General features: G+C 33.2%; 1 pseudogene; it reads right to left on the reverse strand.

Annotated features, from left to right (window-relative positions):
* Positions 1-15: 15 nt before the first annotated feature.
* LOC134265849 (ankyrin repeat domain-containing protein 54-like) lies at positions 16-4,129 on the reverse strand (annotated as a pseudogene).
* Positions 4,130-22,596: the final 18,467 nt, after the last annotated feature.

The raw sequence follows: 22,596 nt of genomic DNA on the forward strand, positions 1-22,596 counted from the left end.
ATTTGAATCCTGATTTATTGGTAAACATCTAGTGACATTCTTCAAATGAAAATTTTGTACACCATTCATTCATAACATATTATACAAATACAAACAAATTGAAATCTACATATATACATCACATTCAAACAAATAGGCAGCAATTCCCATATAAAAAAAACATTGTATTCAATGAAATGCTTTAACATTCAGATGACAAATACTGTGGCCGATGTAATGCAATAATGTTCAGATGAAATGCTGAACACACAGCTATGTCCTGTTCTGTGATTTTTCGATATTGAGACTTGCAAAGTCTGTGAAGAGAGAATTAAGGTGGTCCACTTCCTCCCGTGTCGACACACCCTGTAACTGGTGACACAGCTGATCTATCTGTTCTGCCTCCTGGTGCAGTCCAGAAATGTTTAAATATGCCCTCATCATTTCTCCAATCTGGAAAATAATTACCAGAGGTTAAAGACTTTACACATTCACATAAAAGTCTTCATTAAATACACATTAATTAAAAAGCCTCTTTATTATATGAGAGATATTAAACTTAAGCCTATTGCATTTCCTGTTAATGAGATGGACATTTTTGTCCCTTGTCAAGACTAAGATAAAAGGAAAATTGATCTCTAAAGTTTGTCAAAAATTTTGGACTTTTTCATTCCTGGCATTTTCACTGCACTTTAAAAAAGTATTTGTTTTCATTGCCTTTATTTAGACTTCAGAAAAAAATGTTACCTTGAAAATGTAAATAATGGCAACATGTTGACTTTATCAAAAAATATTAACTATACCTCTAGAGTTTCGTCCTTAACCCTTTGTGAGGAATACTCTCTTCTTCACTCAGGAATCGGAGTCGTGATTTTGCTACACTTAATGGAGTTCTGCCATGTCTATCCACAGACGTCAGATTTGTTCCGATAAAGACGATACACAAATATGAAAAGAGAATTTTTCCTGTAAACCAGTCTTGGAGGGCCATAAAACTTAGATGAACTTAATTTTGATCTCTGTCTCACTTTTTTACTATCAATATCTTTGATAAAAGTGAGACTGGGATCAAAAGTGAGATCGTTAAAGTTTTATGATCCCCAAAACAGATGATAAAATATAACACAATATCATGGATGGATGCAAACACTCACTTGCCAATTGTTACATTTATACCCCTTTCAATTTTCTTTGAACATAGAGAGAACATTGACAAACACACTGAAAATGCAACATTTTTTCTAAGACAATGCTCATATATATTTAAACAGCCCAGATTGAGGCCAGATAATTATAACAATAATCTTCATCCTGCTTTCAGCAATAGAGTAACCACTGGGACTTGACCTGTGCAAGCAGCTGAAAGTACCAGAGAAAACTTGATATATTAAAATATGTTTTAGTATGACATATACATTTAAACTGATATGTATCATGGCTACAGAGTCACAGATATGTACTTGTAAGAATTTCAACTGAATGTTATTTGATTATATCCTGTGTAATACTAGTATCCATTGTATCACTCATTACTTGAGTAATATCTAAGAAATTTTTTTCTTTGACATTTTTCAAAAGTATTATTCATTTTTAGTGAACCTATTGTGTTTACTTTTATATAACAAATATTTTTCAGTAATATATCCTTCTGTTCTTCCTTTTTCATATAATTAATCTCCTACCTAGGTGAAGAGGTGTATTTCCAAGAATGTCTTTCTGGTTTGAGATCTGCACCCTTGTCCAGCAAGGCTTTATATGAAATTGTTACCAATATAAATATTGCAATATTCATAAAAAAAGTTTAAAACACATGAACATTTGATAAAAGTAAAGGCAAAGAAATATTTTGTCTATACTTATATCTTAAGATTTCACAATTCTCAACAAGTAAAATTAAATTTTATCTAAGATTTAATGCAGCACAGCAAAGTCAAGAAAGACAACTCTAAATTAAAGCTAAATAAAACAAGTTTGAATTTTTTGTGAGTTTATAGTTTCCTGTTCCATTACAGCCTTCCAGTCATCTTCGCTAGCCAAGGGTTTTCGGTCCGCAACGCTCCCCATAAACCCTTGGCCAATATGCACTGTAAAACGCCGGTCACACATAGCGCCTTCTGTAAATTCTTCAGAGAGAACGATAATTCTGGTTGAAGTAAACAGCCGATGAAATGATAGCTTTTATGTATGTTTCGGTAGAAAATTATACACAATATGGCGACTTCCATTGAAACAACATTTGGAATATAAAAATTATATTCTTTCCAACAAAAAGCGATATATGCTTTAACGGACGGACTTTATGTGTTTATAGGAACAAAAACGGGTTTAAACATGAGATAGAATTTCTCGAAAACTTCTCGAAAGTTCTAGGCTGTAAATTGAAAACAGTTTTTTCATTGGTCCACGGTCGGCTACAACTCTCCAAGAAAATTGGCGTTTTACAGTGCATATCGGCCAAGGGTTTATAAAGAGGAAACATCGGACCAAAAACCCTTGGCTAGCGAAGATGCCTTCCAGTGTGACTTACCAACTTTTTCATATCCCTGAGATGAGGCAAAATGGAGAGGAGTTCTTTGTTTGTTGTCTGAACAACATGGATCTACTCCATCTTCAAGCAATTCAACCACTGGGGACAAACAAGTCATACATGTTGATTGTAAAAATATATTTCAATGTCTTTTTGTACTTTTTTTCAATAATAATTGTATTTGCTTCAATATTACCTGCATTAAGGTCATTCTCATTAGCAGCATTCTGTAACCTTCTTTCATCTTAAAAGAACAAAAATAAATTCATCCAATTGCATTATGATTAGTAAACAACTAACCATCAGATTTCCCTGCAATTTTTTTGTTTAAAGCATACTTTTTATCTGGTTCATCAAATTACCAAATGTCCTGTTTTCTCACAAGCTATTTTGAATTTTATTATTTAACAATATACATGCATACATCCTAAAATTTCCTAAATGTTTGTTTTTTTTTTTTTTTGAGATCCAAAGTCCTTTGCTTTACCTGCAATATAGTTTCCTACAGTGCTGCTACATTTGAATTTCTTCTGTCTCTGCTGCCTATGTGTAACACTGACTTTGACCTTCCCTGGTGTGTCTGTCTGTCTGTAGATGGGCTTGTAAATAATTGATAAAGGGACAAGACACAAAAAGTACAACCAGACCCTGCTTCTGGTGACCAGGCTGTGAAATCTACTTGGGGAAAATTACTGGTACTTCCTGTATCCCCTGATATCTACAAAAAAGTTTTTAAATAAATTTCTTTTTGTAAAATTTTAATCATAACCCACTTAATTTGCCACCTAGTTAGAAATAATTGCTAAAATTGTCAATATACGTATACTTCCAGTTGACCGCGCCAAGAATGCAAAAATCATAAATCAAAATGGAATTTTACAAAAGTTGTGTTCCCTTTGAGGGGTCAACCAAAAGGTCAAAAGGGAAAGAAACAACATTTCTCCTCTTTATGCTACCAAACATTTGGGCGGGCTGTGATGAATCCACTGTGTTTAAATTGTTTTCTTTGGATGTGTGGGTAGCCCCAACATGGGGCAATCAGTATACACTATGCAACGATTTTTCCCAGTCAAATGACAAAGTTACAAACCTGAAAACTACAAAGGGTACTGTGAGGATTCTATGGGTTTATCCCCTAAAATGGCAGCCAAGGGACATAACTTTTGAAAAGTGTGGATTCAACTATTGATGTACAAGCAGAAAAGCTGCTTCTTGTTGTTGAGAATAAAGAGATAAATACAAGGAAGGATGTGTATGTTCATATGGAAGTCTCAAATTTTTATCCATGGCGATTTAAATTTTACAGTTTTACACCGCATTCAATATATATTTTTACTATTTTTCTCACATTCGGACAATTATTTAAAAATAATAATAAAATGTGTATTTTATTTTTACACCCTACATTGCCCATAACCAGTCATTTGTTTACACCGTCCCGTTTTGGTCGTTTATTATTATTTTTTTAAATATTTCAATAATGGACGCGTAAACACCTTTAGAAAAAAAGAAGAGTGAAAGCGATGTTTTTGATCCCTGTATTGCTATGTATGCATATTATATTACTAAACAGAAAGCAAATACTTTACATACTTCAAAATTTTCATCGCTGTCATCACTCATCGCTTTCTGTTTTGAAAGTAAGCATTTTTGGAATCTCGTGCCCGATCAGAATAGCTTTGTTTCACGTAAAATTTTTTCAATGTTCTTTATCTGAAAATATAATTACCCGAATAAATATCAGTTTGCTTTCATGAGCACAATGGCAATGAATGGGGATCAACTAGGAATTATGTAGACCCAGTCCACAATAATATCAATTTAACAGCAATACCAAAGATGCCCCCCCCCCCAAAAAATCAGCACTTAGGTACTTTTTAGTCATCTTTCGACATAATTACTGGCTCGTTAATTTAGATTGATATCAAAGAAAACACTCAATTTTCAATTTCTTTATTGCAAAAGACGAACGTCTTATAGCATTAATTGATACAATTTATAAAAAATGAAATAATCGAAAATGGACGGTTAGTCCTTGTAAATCCATATCAAACACATTATATACATACAAAATTTATATTTCGTATGAATGAAATCATCAAAATTAAGTGTTTTTTGATGACAACTCAGCTTTATGTACTGCTATCAGAGTAAAGTCTGTTATCTTACCAGAAGACCCATATCATTTTTTCTTTGTATGCAATAAGTACCAATATGCTAGAGATAAACTAATAAGAAATTTATTGTGTCTTACTAAACCAAATACTACATTGAATATTATTGATTGCCACTTACCTCTGTTGGGAGATGAGTCGCAAAATGTGGAAGTCAACAAACATATTTTTCAATCAGTTCAAAAATTTATAAGAGATTCTGGTAGATTTAATTCATTATTACAGCCTAACACTTAAACTCTTGATATAGTTATATCATGCGTAACGAATGTATGCTTTTAAAACAAACATGATTGTTTATCAGTATTTTTTCCGCCTGTTTCTTCCTATGCATAGACATTGACCGTTGTAGCATTTTATGGCGAGAACCTCGTAAGTTGTTAGAACTTGTGTTCAAACCATTTGTATAGTATTTATACAATAAAATAGCGGTATGTTCAAACCATCACTCAACGTTGAAAATGTAAATCTAGCTTCCATTCAGTCTTTTCGTCAAATCTTTAAAAAAAAAACAGTCATTGCGTTGAAGTCCTGTGCAATAAAATTCTTAATAAGATACTACAGTAGGTAGTATTAATTTTCTTGAAAAAAAAAAAATACAATCACAAGTTAAGAGGGAGTGTTTATTAGTTTTGGATGTTAATCGCATTAAAAAAAAACTAAGAAAAAAAATAGTCGTTCGTCGAAAAATCAATACGCAGCTTTTTCGAAAAGTCTTGCAACACAATGATGTATACGCAGATTCATATCACAGAAAACAAATACATTGTATTCATGAGGTTTGTATACACATAAATTCCTTTAGTCTGTTTTTGAAAAAAAAAATTCCAGAACATACAATATATCTAAATGAAGTGTTGACTTTTTAACCATGTTTCGAATTCAAGTGGACCTAACTTATTTGGATTGACATTGCATTTTTGTCCAGTGCGATGAAGCGCAATTACATTGATTTCTCATTCAGATAAGCTGTATCAATTCTCATGCCAAAAAATGCATTCCTCAGTCAAAGAGGAGTATTATTTCTTCTGGATGTTTTGCACAAAGAAAACTACTCGTTCGATGAAAAATTAACAATAAGTAAACTTGTTGCAAAGTACTGCGACTCAATTATATACTGATTGTTAATTCTGAACAAATACTTTAAAAAATGTGAATTCCAGTCCTCTTTTCCCCTTAAGCTTTCTTTCAGATCACGAAATAAAAAGAGTAAGGATTCTCATCCATATTATGGATTTCATTCTGGAAATGAATTGATTGAATTTATTTTGATTGGACAATTTGCCATTGATTGGACAATATTGCCAAGTAATACAATGCGCGTGCGTTGCATTGTATTGCATCAGAGTGCAGCATGGTCCCATTAGAAGAAACACTCCACCACCATCCACCCTTTCAGACATCCTATTTATACATTTTATCTAGTGCGATTGAATACATGTTGTGAAATTTGCATAATGCAACTTTGTTACAAAGTTCGATAACTCAAAGTATGGCCCTTTGAACAACGTGAGCAAAACGATCTTTGCTCTCTGCTTTTATATTATGCAAATGTTTGGACAAAACTAATGGATGACAAGCTTATATACCATATAAAACTTTAGAGAGTCCCATATAAATAGTCTGAGAAAATAGGGGTGATGTTGGGTGAAAAGTTTGATTTTAGTGTGAGTTTCTCTCACTACACAATTTCTGCTAAGCATGACTGAAAATAGCGTTTAATTGTTAATCGGTGCTTTGCTTGATTGAGTCTCAAAATGTTCACTCGTCAGTCATTCAGGAAAGTTCATTTGATTTTTCCGAACAAGTATATCAGAGTTCTTCTGAAGAAGACTGAATTTGAAAGATAAAAAAGTTCATGAAATCGTAGTACAACGAATATGGACCAAGTTTTTGTTTTAGATAGATAGTGCGTCAATTATATTGCAATGCAATGCAGTGCCGTTATATCTTTATGTTAGGGCAGAACCAACTAGCTTGCAATTATTAAAGAAATTTATTCCACACAAAGTTTCCTCTGAATGTTTTGCATGATATACTCAAGTTTATTTTCGGACAAAGAAATCAGCAAAATTAAGTGTTGTTTGATGACAACTCACTCAGCCCTAAGTACTGTTATCAGGGTAAATTCTGTTACCTTTCCTGGTGAATATCTGCACTTCTCTCAAAATTTCTAATTGTCAATTAAACTCGAGAATTCTATTCTTATACTTAAGTAGTGGTTTGACTGAGCACTAAAGCATTTCACAGTCATCTTTCGACATAATTACTGGCATGTTAATTTAGATTCACATTAAAGAGAACACTCAAAGCCGAAAATGTGACTCTAGCTTCTATTCAGTCTCTTCGTCAAATCTTTTTAAAAAGACATTGCGTTGAAGTCCTGTGCAATAAAGTAAAAGTAAATTCTTGTTAAGATACTACAGTAAGCAGTGTTAATTTTCTTGAAAACATTCCAGAACATACATGTACAATAAATGGAGTGTTGACTTTTCAACCCTATTTTGAATTCAAGTGGACCTTACTTATATATTATTGACATTGCATTTTTGTCCGGTGCAATACAGCGCAGTATATTCTCATTAAGATAAGCTGTATCAATTCTCATGCAAAAAAAATGCGTTCGTACGTCAAAGAAGAGTATCTATTTCTTCTGGATGTTTTGCGCAAAGAAAACTACTCGTTCAATGAAAAATTATCTATACGTAAACTTGTCGCAAAGTCCTGCGACACAATTATATACTGATTGTTAATTTTGAACAAATACTTTAAAAAATGTGAATTTAATTCAATCCCATCCAGTCGTTTTTTTTTCCCTAAACTTTCTTTCAGACCACGAAATAAAAAGAGTTAGGATTCTGAACCATATTTTTGATTTCATTCTGGAAATGATTGAAATTATTTTGATTGGACAATTTGCCATTGATTGGACAATATTGCCAGGTAATACAATGCGCATGCGTTGCATTGTATTGCATCAGAGTGCAGCATGGTCCCATTACACTTCTCAGTGTAGAAGAAACACTCCCCCACCATCCACCCTTTAAGACATCCTATTTATACATTTTATTTTGTGCGATTGAATATATGTTGTGAAATTTGCATAATGCAACTTTTGTTACAAAGTTCGATAACTCAAAGTATGGCCCTTTGAACAACGTGAGCAAAACGATCTTTGCTCTCTGCTTTTATATTATGCAAATGTTTGGACAAAACTAATGGATGACAAGCTTATATACTATATAAGACTTTAGAGAGTCCAATATAAATAGTCTGAGTAAATACCGGTGATCTTGGGTGAAAAGTTTGATGTTAGTGTGAGTTTCTCTCACTACACTAGCATGACTGAAAATAGCGTTTAATTGTTAATCGGTGCTTTGCTTGATTGATTCTCAAAATGTTCACTCATCAGTCATTCAGGAAAGTTCATTTGACTTTTCCGAACAAGTATACCCGAGTTCTTCTGAAGAGACTAAATTTGAAAGAAAAAATGTTCATGTGCTTGAGAAATGTTTAGTTTTTCTCAGAAACAGCAAAGTTATGATTTGTACATATGTATATAAACATGGCACATGTATGCATCAACTAAGAGGGCTTTCATTTATTTCATTCATTATTTACAAAGAGAAATGTGACTCATGGCAGGTAGGTGCTGGGGCTCTTGAACCTGAGTTGTCGGAGTTAACAAATTTGTGAATGAATGCTAAATCCGTAATAATACCCCCACTCAGATGTGAATATACCCTCTCCTGTTGACATCAAATACAAAAAGTAATCCATTCACTTGACAAGCCCAAAGAAAAAGCGTGCTAAAAATATTTTTGAGTTGTTGAGAAAACTGTAATACAGACAGACACACATTTGAACAAAATTAAATCCAACTACACTTGTATATGGCATGCCTAAATATACAGTGTATTAATTAAAATTTCAATCATCTTTGATGAATATAAGTTGCTCCTTCAGAATAGTAGAGCTTTGTATCCCTTGTTTCAAGGGTTACACTATTGCTCTGGTCAGAAATCCTTTTGAAACATGCATTGTGTATTAGAACTGCCTCCTGTCAAAAACAAAATATATATTACATATGATGAGACTCTAGATCATGGAACAAATTTGACAAGTGATTAATGTTTATTTTCATGTTATCAAATTATAACATTTCGGTATACGTATGATTTATTTTTTATAACAATATTGATCTGTAACAGAACGGCAAAAAAGTTATAAAAATTAAAAGAAAACAACTAATATCATCATAAGCATTCGGTTTGATTTTTGTAAAAATAAATGTGAGACATATATATTGCCATATTCGACTTCTAAATGCTTTGAATAAAACTTGCATACATTATGTACATGTATACTCAACAACCCCCCCCCCCCCCCCCCCCCCCCCCCCCCCCCGCCCCCCGCCCCAGCTCTGGTCAGAAATCCTTTTGAAACATGCATTGTGTATTAGAACTGCCTCCTGTCAAAAACAAAATATATATTACATATGATGAGACTCTAGATCATGGAACAAATTTGACAAGTGATTAATGTTTATTTTCATGTTATCAAATTATAACATTTCGGTATACGTATGATTTATTTTTTATAACAATATTGATCTGTAACAGAACGGCAAAAAAGTTATAAAAATTAAAAGAAAACAACTAATATCATCATAAGCATTCGGTTTGATTTTTGTAAAAATAAATGTGAGACATATATATTGCCATATTCGACTTCTAAATGCTTTGAATAAAACTTGAATACATTATGTACATGTATACTCAAAAACCCCCCCCCCCCTCCCCCCCCCCGCCCCCCGCCCCAGCATATTCAGATTAAACATGGTAATCTAATTTTTCAGTTTTAACCTTAATTTTTAAAAATGATTTTAGAGTGTTTGTGATAAAAATCAAACATGTGCTATGTTCCAAATTGACAAGTTAAGTTGACGTCATTGACGTCGCCTCCCAATTCTAGAGGCTTATGTCTTAACCAATCCATATGTCCTTTTCGACCTCTTAGCGCAAGTGGATTTCCAAGGTACGGACGTCATGCACGAATTCCAGCTCCTCTCAGTCTCTTGCGAACAATTTGTGTACTTTATGCTGATTTCAGCAGTTTTTACAGCAGTTCTTAGTCGATTGCACAGGTGCGGAAGGAGAATCTGACGATCCTGTCTGGGTGTGGTAACCCGTAGACGGCCAGTTCTTGGTCTGTCATTCGGGTTCCTAGCTGGTGGAGACGTGCGTTTAACTGCTGCAAAGCCGATTGATGTACAATAAATGCAGTTGCAACTTCAAGATGCGTAGCTCGGGTTAGTATCATTGTTAGAGCCTTGTTGCGTTTATCTTTGTTTAGGCGTGGCATTGCAGCAACACTGCAATTAAAGCAAAAATATGGGTTTAATAGGAGTGTTTATTGTTTCTCTAAATTCAAATTTTCATTGAAAATAGACCCCCGATTTACAAGAAATCATGCAAAACACTATTTTCAAAAGCATGATTAATCAAGGGAAATAATTCAACAATTTGGATTTGAAGCCCATGATGTACTTCAAAACTTCTTTGATGAGTAAAATAATATGCGTTTCTTTTCTTTCTTTTTTTGTTGAGCACATATAACACAACCAATCATAGATGAAGCTTGAGCTCCATAGTCCGGAGCACAATCTTTATTGTTGATAAATGTTCAATGAAAGGTCCAGGTTCAGATAAATACGTTATCTGTAATATTTTTGCACTCAATTGCAGCTATTTTATCCATGATTTCTATATTGCCCCCCTCCAAAACAAAAAAAAATTATTAACGATAACTATTACAGGTAAGTAAAAATAAAAGGAGGGGGAAAATACAATCAACAAGCAAATTCACAGAATTGTGGTCCCCCGCTTTCGGTGTCTTTGTGGGTGAGATGTTATTTTTTATGACATATTGTGTGTAATACGATCATCCTATCATATGTCATTTATTTAGAAGTAACATTGAAGTTGATTTTTTTAAAGGATGAAAACCCTAATCCTGACCGTTAAAAAGTTATGGCCAAAGTAAAAAGTTTTTTAAAAGTAGGTCAACTCCAAGGTCAAGATCAAAGGGTCAAAGTTGTTGATATCCAATGAAAGGTTTTCTCACAAGGATTACATCCCTAGCCCTTACTGTTCAAAATTTATGGTCAAGGTTAAAGTTTTTTCATAAGTACATAAATCTTTAAGGTCAAGGTCAAAAGGTCAAAGTTGTTGATATCCAATGAAAGAATAAAGAATAAAAAGAGAATAAGAAAGAATAAAGAACAAATAATACATATGTGAAATATAAAAGTCCTAGTATCTACCGTTCAAAAGTTGTGACCATAGTTAAAGTTTTTTTTTAAAAAGTAGCTAAAACTCCAAGGTCAAGGTCAAAGGGTAAAAGATATTGGTATCCAATGAAAGGTCTTCTCAAAGGGATTACATATGTGAAGTACAAAAGCCCTAGCCCTCACCGTTCAAAAGTTACTGTCAAGGTTAAAGTTTTTTCATAAGTACATAAATCTCCAAGGTCAAAAGGTCAAGGTTGTTGGTATCCAATGAAAGGTCTTGCCACAAGGAATATATATGTGAAATATAAAAGTCCTAGTATCTACTGTTTAAAAGTTGTGACCATGGTTAAAGTTTTTAAAAAGTAATTAAAACCCCAAGGTCAAGGTCAAAGGGCAAAAGTTATTGGTATCCAATAAAAGGTCTTCTCACAAGAATTACATATGTGAAGTACGAAAGCCTTTGTCCTCACCGTTCAAAAGTTATGGTCAAGGTTAAAGTTTTTTCATAAGTACGTAAATCTCCAAGGTCAAGGTCAAAAGGTCAGGGTTGTCGTTATCCAATGAAAGGTTTTGCCACAAACAATACATATGTGAAATATGAAACTCCTAGTACCTACTATTTAAAAGTTATGGCCAAAGTAAAAATTTGGAATTTTTGTGTAAAAGTGGGTCAAACTCCAAGGTCAAGGTCAAAAGGTCAAATTTGGTGGTACCCAAAGAAAGGTCTTGTCACAAGGAATACACATGTGAAATATAAAAGACATAGCTCCACTAAATCAAAAGTTATGGGCAAGGTTAAAGTTTTTGTGACGGACAGACTGACAGACTGACGGACGGACAGACAGACAGACGAATGAGATTTAATGTCCCCTCGCTTTCGCGAAAGCGGGGGACTAAAAGAAAATGCTTTGTCTAATACTAAAATAGATTTGTAAAGGATTATACATTGTACAGTAAAAATAAAATTGCAGAAATACTGTTGACTCTTACTTTTAATTAAAAGGTTGACAATTTTTATAAAGCAGCAAAATGTATTTTAAATAACAACAAAGAACAACCATATCAAACCATAAACATTGTACATATAAATCCAAAAAAGTCATCAAAATGGAAATGTATTCTGCCCAAGTCCCTATTTATAACATTGCAATGTAATTGTATCTCTAGGTTCTATTTTTTTATTTTCAGTTTCTGACTAAAATTACACACTAGATAAAAACTTATTTTTGATAACTTAGCAAGTCAAAAATTCTTGCAAATTCACCAGACTTTGTGAATGACTTGAAGACTTGAAGAAATACTGAATTAGGATAGCTCTTGTAGAACATAGGAGAATTTACTGATGGCTTTCTTGACGTCCTCCTGGGACATATCACTTTGGAGTACAAACCTAAGTAGTGTGTCTGAGTATGGAAGCGTCTTTACAATGATTCCCCCCTTTTCCCTTCTCTCTTCATTTGTCACCTGTATCAAGAAGTTCTCAAAAGATTTTTTAGAAGATCAGTCAAGAAAATCAGATTGTGATTTGAAACTGCTTTATTATTCCAAAAATACTTTCTAAACACTTAGAATCCAACAGAGCTTGTGCCTATAAAAAGCACAGTTACAATTTGGCCTCATTTACAGAATAAACAAGGCAATGAATTATTATTATTATTTGAAGTATGAAGCATTGCTTACTTTTTCAGAAATGAATAATATGTCAAACCATGATGTGAAGAAAATTTGATATGGTAAATAGAAAGATTAATTATTTTTTATCTCACAATTAAATTAGAAATATGAGGTCTACATGAAAATAATATTTACTCTCATACCTATCTAACTCCCATTAGAAAACATACTGAAGCGCTGCTTTTTAAATCAGAATAACAAATTGTTTTCTGTGCATGTAAAATAACACGGATCCATAAACAAGAGTTATCGTTCCGTTATCGCTCTTGACAATATTTTTTAATGAAACAAAATATTAATTAAATGTTTATAAACAATACTGCATCTGAAATTTCTGTACAATTAAGCTCCTGAGGATCTACAAAATGCTTTGAATGAATTTGAAAGCTACTGTTCAGAGTGGAAATTACAAGTAAATATTGAGAAGACCAAAATATTAATTTTTTCAAAAGGTCCTTTGAGCAAAAGGGTATTTTACTATAATAACAAGAGTCTAGAAACTGTAAAAGAATTTAAATATCTTGGTATCATTTTTTCAAGATCTGGCTCCTTTTTAAAAGCAAAGAAACATCTCTGTGACCAAGCCCAAAAAGCAATGTACGGTGTAATCAGGAAAATAAGACAATTTAACCTCCCTATAGAATGTCAATTCGATTTGTTTGATAAAATGGTTTTACCAGTGTTACTGTATGGTTGTGAAATCTGGGGTTTTGAAAATTTAGATGTTATTGAACGTGTACACTTAAAATTTTTAAAACATATTCTGTATTTGAAAAGTAGTACTCCGAATTATATGGTTTATGGTGAAACAGGACGTTTTCCTCTATCTGTTATTATATATCCAAGAATAGTATCGTACTGGTGTAAATTATTGAATTGCACAGAGAAGAAAATTTCATGTATATTATATCAATATTTAATTGCTAATTCACAATCTGAAATTGGTAAAAATCCTTGGATTGACTGTGTTCATCATATTTTTGATTCATGTGGACTATCTCATATTTGGAATGAACAGTTTTATCATAATATTAGTCAAGATTGGGTTACTTCTGTTGTTAAACAAAGATTACAGGACCAATTTATACAAAAATGGCATTCTGATATTAATAGTTCCTCTAAAGGTATTTTGTATAAAGCTTTTAAAACAAAATTTGAGGGCGAAAATTATTTAAGTTTTTTGCCGTTAAAATTCAGAAAAATACTTGTCAAATTCCGTACTACTAATCACCGTCTACCAGTTGAGCTGGGAAGATGGGCATGCACACCATTAAACGAAAGATTATGTACATTTTGTAATGATAAACATGTTGCTGATGAATTCCATTTTATACTTGAATGTTCTGCACTGTCAAATATAAGAAAGAAATATATTAATGAATACTATTTTACAAGACCAAATATTCTTAAATTTTCCCAACTGATGACAAAACAAGATGCAACGTCACTTAAAAAACTCTGTATGTTTATATTAAAAATATATGACTTAGTCTGTCCTCCATGATTTGTTCCCCTCATTCATTTTATTATTATATGTATCACATGTGATTTTTTCATATTTTTTTTTCTTTCTTTTCTCCCTTTTCATTTCTTGATTTTGTATATCTTATACTTATATACCTCTGACCTGATTATATATATATGTTGTAAATATTTCTCTTTGTCCTCATGTACCATGTATTAAAATGGTGTTGAGTGAATAAATGAACTTGAACTTGAACTTGAAAGAATTATACTTTAAGAGACAGAGATTTTTCAATTTACACTGTTTAAAGGAACTGAGTATAAATGTTTTAAGTAAACTATTATAAATAATTAATCAATATACTAGCAATAGAAACTAGATATCAACACTTGTACCATAGAAAAGGTTTGATTGAGTTGACTATGAAATTGTCCTTTTGAGCGAAACTTGTAAACTCTGATATGACAACTCACTGAATTTCATGACAAATTGTCTGAAGAAAGTTATCTCTCTTATTAGAAGAGTTATCTCTCTTATCAGAGGGATATTCCACCTTAAAACGAGTTTCCAGCTTCAATTAAATACTATAATTATGTTCTAATTCGAACAATCTCAACCGAACATAAAATATTTATACCCTCATTCAAAAATCAAAACATAACACCTGTATTATGGGTAGCAGCTCCAAGACCTGCGTATTTCGAAATTCAAAGAAAGCTGTCAAAATTATTTCATATAAGAGTTCAATATAATATATGTCATTAAATACCCAAAGACTTAGAAACGGAAAGTAAGGACTGTAAGTTTTCTTTAACATATCCGTCTTTTGCGTTTTCTGAACGCCACCTCCCATGTTTTTTGAAAAGTCTGTCATTAACTCCTGCGTTAGCTGCAGCTGTAGCCCCTCCAGATCTAAGACTATGTAAACCAAATTTTGATTTATCAATTCCAAGAGATTCAAGAGCACCCAATAACAATTCCCGTGCTCTAGTATAAGACAAAGGACCTGAATTTCTTAATTTAAAACTGTTCTTCTTTTTACAAAATGTAATGGCTCTAAAAATATAGCAATCTGAATATATAGGTTATATATGAAGGTATATCAGCTTTTTGTAAATACAATTTTAACATTTCATAAGGACAAGTACATTTTCCCGTTTTTGAAATATTCACATAATTGCCTTGTTTATATTTGTCTGTCTTACTCTTAGCAACATACAAAGTAACATATCCATCGTGAAATTCGATATCTGAACGTCTCAAGTTCACTAATTCGGAAAATCTTAGAGAGGCTGCAAAACTCATAAGACACATGCAAGCAATTCTCACTTCAGGTAAGTTGTTATTTGAAGTTCCGAACCTTTCCGCGATCTTTTGTAACGTTTCCGGAGAAATTGGCTCTTTTTTGGATACTGGTTTAGCTGTACATCTGTGGGCTCCTTCCTTTACTGAAATCACTAGTGAAGAATGACATGGATTTTTAAAACCTGACAAATCGTGCGCCCATGAAATGGCGTAAAACGCTTCATTAACTTTAGCCATGGAATTGTGCTCCTTAGATAAATGAATTAAATACAATGACACATGAAAATCGGAAGCAGGAAATTGTTGAATAGGAGGACTATGAGAACTGCACCATTTTATCCATCCGTTGAATGCGTATTTATATTTACGTGATGTATTCTTAGCTTTGGATTTTTCACAAAATAATTTCAAATCGTTGAGATCTTCTTTCGATGCCTAAAAAAGAGCGCCATCGTCCTGTTTGAAACATATCTGAAAAATTTAAAATTCGAAAAAAGAAATTATTTTCCTATTTGTACTTTTAGAATCAATAAAAGACCTTGTCACTCATGCGTGAGGACCATGTCTCCCAAATATTGTCTAGCCTTGTCTCTCAGTATACAATACTAGGACCATGCTATTATAAAAGATACTAAATTACTTTAATTTTTGACCACGTCTCTCAGCATATAATATACTAGGACCATGTCATTATTTCTTAACTCATTCAGAGTAATACAAATCTTCAAGCTATATAAAAACGCTGCATGTACGTATTCAAAATAAATTTATCATTGTCTCATATACATTTGACCCTGTCACTAACACAGTTGTATTAGGACCATGTCTCACAATCTTAAAAGCATATCCTCACGGCTAACAAAGAACCCTGAAATTTCTCAGTACCGAAAATGCAACTTTTTGAAGAACCCTTCTGCAAAATAATGGAAGTATCTTTAAATTCAATCACTTCATTGACATAATTCTTATATTCCAATTTCTCATCGAAAATCATTGTCCAAAACGCCGCAGATGGCCATCTAGGAACAATCAATGTACTATTTGCTCTACAATACAATATATGTTTAATTGCTCTCATGATTAAATGCACGGGTGGCACAACCCAGTTGTTCTCTGAACCCCAGTTTTGGGAAAAGCAGTCCACTGCCTCAGTACCCGGATTCCAAAATAATGAATTAAATCTTGGTAATCTAGTATTTTTAAAATTGGCAAATCTATCAATATTATAAGGACCCCACATTCCATTCATAAAATTGAAGAATTCTGAAGTAACGAACCAATCGTCATAATCAACAATTTTACTCAAAAAATCAGCCTTTTCATTCAAAGATCTTGGAATCCATGTAATATCTATAGAAATCTGCTTTTGTAAACACAAAACAAAAATGGAAAAGGCTATATCTTGTAAAGACTTTTTCGTACTACCACAATTTACGATTTTTACACAGTTTTGACTATCTGTGAGAATCTTGATTGATTTTCCACTCAACTGGTCTTTAAAAGAAAACAAAGCTTGTTGTATAGCCTTAAGTTCTCTCCATGTTGAACTTTCTGCGCACTCTGATTCTGAAAAATTTGAATGAAAATATTGATCTTCATTATCTAAAGAACATATGGCACCCGCTGCCACTGAACTAGCATCTGAACAAACGATTGCATGCGTCTTAGAATAAGATCCCAAAACACGCTTATTCAAATTATTTAAATGTGAAGACCAAAACACCAACTCTTGCAAAAATGCATGCGAACTTTCAAATTTTAAAATTCTATCCCAAGAACTTCTTGACTCCATAAGCATGTAACATTGACGAGTCATAAGCCTGCTAACATTCCCTATAACTGGACCCATGGAAATTATTTTTCCCGTAAACTGTGCCAACTGTCTCGCTGTAATTTTTGTAACTCATCAAACAATTTTGACAAAGTATCTAAACAATCCTGTACCCTTCTATCTAGAATGCTTAAACAATGTTCAATAGAATTCCACACAAGACCTAACCACTCTAACTTCTGAATAGGTTCAAAAACGGACTTCTCTTCATTCACTAAAAATCCAGCTTGTATTAAAGAATCTTTAACAAAAGCGCTATGTTACTACAAGATTCACGAGAAGAGGACATTCCTATACCATCATCCAAATATAAGACAATATTAATGCTTGATTGCCTCCAAAACTTAACCAATGGCCTAAGACATTTTGTAAAAATGTAAGGTGCTGAACTGAGGCCGAAAGGCAAAACAGTGAACACGTAAAACTTCCCTTTCCAACAAAAACCTAAGAATGACTGTTGCGCTATGCAAATATCTATATGGTGATAACCAGACTTGAGATCGAATTTAAACATGTGACTATTCTTTTCAAAGTACTGAACAGCTACTTTCCAGTCCTCAAACTTGATCTTATCCTTTCTAAAGGCCGGTATACACGATGAGATTTGTAGTATAATACAAGTATTATAAAACTTTTGTATTATAATACTTTCCTGTACTCACGCTGATACATATCTTATAAAATTGTAAATAAACTACGTATTCCAACGTGCTTTCCCCGCCATATACTAGTATCTCTTTCTGTCAAAGTAATAAAATTGGAGGATGAGGTTCTGATAGCAGTTTCTATCATCTTACTATGCACTGCTTGATATATTCCACAAGTCCTTTTCCCCTTCTCATTGAGATACGAGGTTTTCGATGTCTTAACTTGTAAAGTCAACCATTATTATTTACCATGTGCTTTTTAAGTAATGATAAAAATAGGATGACCCCTAGTGTCATAACATTTCATTGGTTGAAAGTGATAGGTAAGCTAATGGCCACTTGCACACGTCTGGGTTAAACCTGGGTCAGTGTAATCCAGGCTTAAGTTTAGCTCAAATTTGTTGATTCACTTGCACACCTGAAATACTCAGGTGAGATCAGCTCAGTATATTACCCTAGTTCTGAACCTGGCAGTAGGGAGGTTTAAACTAAGGTTTGGCATAGAATGGATGAATATTTTGATAGAATTGATATGGTGACTTATGTGGAAAAGCTCATAAGAAGAGAAAAATGTAATAAGAGATAGACAGAATCCATTTTTATTTTATTCTGAAAGAAGAATTCATATGCACAGTAAATTATCTCCGTTTTTCAGACACATTTAGAAAAAAAATATAAGATAATATAATTCCACTCTCCTGCTTAAAATTTCTCTGTGTTTCCAAATGTTTATTACTGGTTGGAAATGAAACATAATTTTTTATGCAAGGATGCAATAGCTCTAGATACGCTAGAAACTATTCTGGAAACAGCGCTCTTGTGTACACCATACAAATCTCCTTAAACTCTCAAAAAACACCCTGTTGCGTAAAAATCTTAATTAATGAAGGCAATAATTGATTGAGAGGAGAAATAACAGACAGTTTCTTTTGTTTTGGTTCCTGTTGTGCTGTAATTTTTTGTAATATTATTAAATAAGATAATATTGAAAAAAATATTGGACAAAGCTGAATTTATTACAATTTTTATACAAATGGTTGCCAAACACCAGCAAAATTATTGTTAAGATCATATTACTCTCTTTTGCAATTGCATTATTAATTGGTCCGCGTTGTAACATTTCATAAATAAAGTTTCTGTTTCTTCAGTATAAGAATGCTTTCCTTTTATTTCAAGATTATCTTTTTTCGATCTCTGCGATCTTTCACAACATCAGCCTTTGCACGCGCTTTCAAATTTGTCCACAAAGATTTTAATTGTAATACTTCTGGTATTTACACCATGCCTTGCAGTGAATGCTTTCTCAATACTTTCCCATTCTTTTTTTCTTACAGATCATTTTCCCATCATTTAGTTTACTTTCAATGATTGATTTTTCTTTTTCTAACTAACTGTAATTTAAGAAGCACAGCCTTTTCCAATTCTGTTAAAATTTGGTGCCTTCTTTGATGTCATATTCAAAATAAATCCTGGTTTAACCTGCACTTATGTAAGAAATGCTTGAGTGAAAGGTCAGCAACCCAACACCAGCTCACCTGAGTACAAGTTAAGCTGGGGTTGAGTCAAGTTTACCTGATCCTTAGATCAGTCTTTAAGCCCAGGTTACCTAATCTAAATGTGTGCAAGTGTACCATTCAAACTCTTCATTATTACATGCAGATCGGTTATTTTTTAAGAATAAATCTGTTGGAGCGTTGATAAATGGAATGACATAACCACTTTCAATTGTACTTATAATAAATTCTGGAGCCTGAATACTCTTCCAAAATTCTACAGAATTTCTAAGCCTATGCTTAACGCCTTTAGAATACTGTAAATTGTCTAAATTTCTTAAGAAAATTTGCTGTTCTATAAACAAATGCAGTTTTTCACTCTTGTCACTTATCTGCCTAAATGCAAAACCAGAAAAATCATACTTATCATTTACTGGAGGTGCCAGAGCTTGCACTTGATTGACTTGCGGAGCTAAACAGTGGGCAGTTTTTCCTCCAATGTCCGGCTGTTTTACAGTGGAAGCAGATGTCGTATGAGGAGGGTTGTCGCCTTTTCCAATAACCCCTAGAGTCTCCATATTGACGAAAAAGCTGTTGCTGGCTACCAGCTGCGGCAGGAGCGTTGAAAGCAGCCCCAGAAGAACGAATAGGCTTATAGGGTTGAAACCTCTTCTTCTCCTTAATAGCCCGCAATGCCCTGTTTTCTGCTTGTCGGAGCTTCTTATCATCGTCGGAGTCGGAAGCGACGTCGTTTGTTTCATATTGGTGTACCGTTGCCCAGCCTGCAGGAGAGTTGTCAGCAATTCTGATAAGTTTGTTTCTCTTGTTAATTTTGGTAATTATATCGTCACACAGCTTGTAGCAGTCTTTGCTCAAGGATTTGACTTTTTTCTGCACCTTCTCAATAGCGGAAATAATCTCTTCGTTAAACTCAAATTGAATTTTGTTTCCTGGCGATTTCAATGAAGAAGCGATGTCTTTTTTAAGTTTCTTTTGAAGTTCAATTTCTCGCAATTCCTGTCCTTCGAGAATATCGCTTTTAAAAGTTTTCAGAGAAGAATCCAAGTAGGTTTTAAACAAATTAAAAGTATCTGCAATGTCGCCGCCTCTACTGTCGTTGTTAGTTTCCTTGCCGGTATCAAGAAGGATATTTTCATCGTCAGACATGACTACAACGAATTGTGACTGAAATGCACGCAGTCTTGAGCTCGAATGACAAAACACAAAGAACACACCTTTATTAACATTACCAGCTAACCGGTCATACAAGTATTCCTACTCACTCAGGTAAAAATAGAATAGCGTGTTTGAAAAGGAATCGTACGATTCTAATTTTAGATTTATTTCAACCTGTTATAAATATATTTTTACAAATCTTGAAAAGGCAAGAAGGCAACTATATCTAAGGCCATGCCAACTTCGTTGAAAAAAATATATATACGTGTATTAATTACTACCATGACTTTACCAGAATTATACTCATTCTCATGTTAATCATGTATTTTTTTACAGGGCTAAATTCAACCTGAAAAGCGAACATATTAAACAATAAATAAGTACCTTTCCTCAAAAGACAAAATTCGTGTGCATCTTCTATCAATTTGATGATAACCGACTTTTAAAGTCTTTGAATAAAAAGAAATCGTTTTTCTGTTTGATTTGTTTCAAGTAAAATAAACCTATTTTTACCTGAACCTTTATAATCAACACAAAGTGGGCTGATCAAGTTCAGTTTCTTTATTTCTTTGCGTCAAACGACACATCAGATTACATATATATAACAATAACTAAACATATATATATATCAATATGTGTCGAAATGCTTACCAGATTCTCTGTTCTGCGCGTGCCTCTGTCTGCTGTTAGAGTCGTAGTCGTAGCTTACATAGACCTAAGGTCTATGAAGCTTTATAATAATAAAAGGAACAATACTGGCAGAAGATGAGACGTTGACAAACGTTTCGATCACTCAAGCTTTGAGAAATTACAATTAACAGAATGAATTTGTTGCCTTAATATGAAAAACACAGAGGGTGCTTATGTGGTCCCCTTAACATCATCGTAAATAATCGACTAAACAGTGTTTAAAATTCAAATGTTATTTTTATACAGTCGTTTCGAAAAAAAATACCAGTTTGTAGCCGCACGTTCGAATGTGCCAACCCCCCCCCCCCCCACACACACACACACACACACACTTAGGGTCCAAACGTGTCAGGGATGTCTGGAACCTCGGCTCTGTTTGTTTGTTCATAATCAGCAACTGCTTTTGCATGACTGCATGAGTAGAAGCTAGGCTAGTCAAGTATAGACTGAATTCTTTCTTCAGCTAAACAAACTGTAGTCGATCTAAGCAAAGATTAGTCTGTTGCAATGTAGCAGCGAACTTCGAATGACTTAAAACACCCGAAAATCTTATACGTGGCAGAGTACGTCATGCTTAGCATGAATTCAACCTATTCACTCACAAACAAATGAACTACCAATCGATCTCCTGTACTGATGGACTTAATCTGCATGCATAACAAACACACATGTTTTACCATTACTTTTATGAATATATACATTCACTGGGATAATACTGATGTAAAGAATTTGTTTTGAGCATCATCTTAATATGTAAATTACAAAAAATTCAAATAATGATAACAACATCTCAAAATCTCGTGAACTGTAAAAAAAAAATTTCTAAATCTAAAATAGATATGTAAAGAATTATACATTGTTTTATAAAGCAGCAACTATGGTACGAATAGCAACAAACAAACAACAACCATATCAAAACATAAACATTTTACATGTATATCAAAAATGTTATGCATCACAGATCTAATTTTTTTCTTTTCAGTTTCTGACTAAAATTCTGACTAGACAAAAACTTATTTTTGATAACTTAGCAAATCAATAATTCTTGCAAAATCACAAGATTGTGTTAAATGACTTGAAGTAATACTGAATTAGGATAGTATGGCACGCCGATTGGTTCAAAAATATTTTCTGCACGACCTTAAACAAAAATTACACGAGCAAGTCAAAACTTGCACAAAGTGCGGAAAATATACACAAAGTTATTGAAATTTTCACAAACTATACAAAAGCTACACAATCAAGAAAATATTTACACGATATAATGAGAAAATTACACAAACGTAAAAACGAAAACTGCACAAGTGAGAATACAACATCGACATAATATACGGCGCATCCTC

Source organism: Saccostrea cucullata, unplaced genomic scaffold, assembly GCF_032062105.1.
Source record: "Saccostrea cucullata isolate Sc308-1 unplaced genomic scaffold, CSIRO_AGI_Scuc_v1 ctg17902, whole genome shotgun sequence".
NCBI lineage: Eukaryota > Metazoa > Mollusca > Bivalvia > Ostreida > Ostreidae > Saccostrea > Saccostrea cuccullata.